Source organism: Micromesistius poutassou (genome assembly GCF_964030765.1).
Source record: "Micromesistius poutassou genome assembly, chromosome: 1".
NCBI classification, from domain to species: domain Eukaryota; kingdom Metazoa; phylum Chordata; class Actinopteri; order Gadiformes; family Gadidae; genus Micromesistius; species Micromesistius poutassou.
In genome coordinates this window covers 15,523,812-15,526,363 of record NC_140271.1, presented here as the reverse complement: position 1 = coordinate 15,526,363, position 2,552 = coordinate 15,523,812, and positions in this window count along the sequence as shown.

The following is a 2,552-nucleotide window of genomic DNA, read 5'->3' as shown; positions in this document are numbered from 1 at the left end:
AGGGGGAGACGGGGGCCGGGTCTCTCGTCGGCTGCACAGATTAGATGCGAGAAGAGGGGGGAGAAAAAACCCAAAATTGTTTTGTATTAAAATGAACAAACTCGGTTTGTGTGTTGGCTGAAATTGAAAAACGATTGTGGCCGTGTTTTGAATAATGCATCGTTCTGGGGACAGGGGGAGAGGAGAGGACACAACAGTGTGTTTCTTCTTTGTCGTCCCCCCGGAAACGTGTCGTGTTGTGTTACAGCACGATAAACCAGGAGATGTGACGGAGGGAGGCAGAGTGCAGCCGTCTGCTCCACGTGTCCGCCCCATTGAGCTGTGGCCTAGTTCTGAAGCGGGGGGGGGGCGGGGGGCGGGGGGGGCGGGGGGGGGCGGGGGGGACGGGACGCTTTCACGACTCTCTTCACCTTCCAAGGTTGCTATAGTGAAAAACAATAAATAATAAAAAGCAAATAGAAAGGAACGCTTTGGGCAGACTCTGACCCCCCCCCCCCCCCCCCCCCCCCCCACCCGACCCCCCTCCCTGGCCCTGATCTGTCGAACATGAGGTCTGAGGGCACGACTTTATCAGCGGGGACAGACGGGCGGTTATCCTGTGTGATTTCTCGAGGGTGGCGTTAGTGGTGACTTGTCCTTTGGCACCGTGCCAGCCGCTCCGAGACGGATCGCGCAAAGCGAGTGGCCGGAGGGGGCCGGGAAATGGCTTCACATTGATCTTAATGTGCCGCGTCTATGGCCAGCTCACCGCTAAAGGTGTGTGTGTGTGTGTGTGTGTGTGTGTGTGTGTGCGTGCGCGGGTCTGATTGTGTGTGTGTGTGTGTGTGTTTGATTACGTGTGTGTGTGAGTGTTAGTGTGTGTATATGTCTAAGTGCTTGCCTTTGTGTCTGTGTATGTGCGCGGGTCTGATTGTGTGTGTCTGTGTGTGTGTGTGTGTGTGTGTGTGTGTCTGTGTGTGTGTGAGTGAGTGTGCAAGTGTTTGCTTGTGTGCGCGAGTCTGATTAGTGTGCAAGTGTTTGCGTGTGTGTCTGTGCGTGTGTGTGCAAGTCTCTGTGTGTGTGTGTGTGTGTGTGTGTGTGTGTGTGTGTGTGTGTGTGTGTGTGAGCGCACACACTTGTATTTATGGTTTGTTTCCGGGCAGGACAGCCTCGGAGCTGATCTATGCGGCTGTGTTTCGGTGTAAATTCGCGGCTCCGCAGTTAGCTGCCATAACTGTAAGGCAGAGAGAAGAGGGAATCTGCCACAGAGCAGCCTTGAGGGGGGGAGACGGTGAGGGAGAGAGAGAGATGGGGGAGAGAGAGAGGGGTGAGACAGAGAGAGATATGGGAGGAAAAATGGTGGTGGAAAAACACTGCTGATATCTTTCTATCTCTCTCCTCCTATCGTTCTCATATTTCTTTGCTACAACATTAAAAACACCTGTAGAAACACTGTGGTTCTTGGTTGGGGGTATTATTGTGCATCTACAATAACAGTCAAGTTCATCGTACATATTTATCTTTAACATTACCGTGACAACAATCAGTAGAGCGCCCTATACTAGGGATATATACTGGCTGTGGGCTAAATTGTGTTTACTGTATAAAGAAAACTGATTGGCTGTTGGTTACTTGTGTCTACTATATAAAGCAATCTGATTGGCTGTGAGTCAATTGCGTCATATAAAGCAATCGGATTGGCTGTGGGTTAATTGATTCTACAATATAAAGAAAACTGATTGGCTGTGGGCTTGTTGTGTCTAACTTATGAAGCAATCGGATTTACTGTGGATTAATTGTGTCTACCATATAAAGCACTCGGATTGGCTGTGGGTTAATTGCGTCACATAAAGCAATCCGATTGGCTGTGGGTTAATTGCGTCTAATATAAAGCACTGGTTTGTTAACATTCTGTACTGCCACGACACACTCATGAAAAACATGAAAAGCCTGCATGGCTGTTTTTTTTGCTTGTCTTCGCTTGTCTACACACCTGCATAAGATATCAACAATAAATAAGATCACTTCTTATGACACTTTATAGAGGACGTCAGGACATAAGCTCCGCCTCCTACAGGGCGGGTCGTTAAACGCTGCGGACCGGAACTCTTCTTCTCTCCACGCCCCCCTGACGGACGGACGGACGGACGGAACGCAGAAGAACCAATGTCACTGAGAAGGTTTCGCCGTTTGGCAAATGATGCGTTTCAGCCGCCGATAAAAATCAATGAGAGTGGGAGCGGGTAACGGAGGGTCCCCCGTCCACGGCCCCTGATCCCGGGCGTCACTCGTCATCACACTCCCGCCCCCCCCCCCCCCCCCCGGGGATTCGCTGGGTCGCATCACGGCCCCCTCGTAATGTTTATTTGTTCTCTATTATTTTTTGCATTAAGGATGATCACGAACGCGTTTGTTTTGAGCACAGGGAGACGCTGTCCGGTTTACGGCTTCTCCGCGCCGTTGTGCTGAGCTGCCCTTGCCGTTCGTTCTTAAATCTCAGTTTGATACGCCTTCTGCGTTTTACTATCTCCGCTCTTCCAGCGGTCGTCTGCTAGTCATCTCTCCCCCCCCTC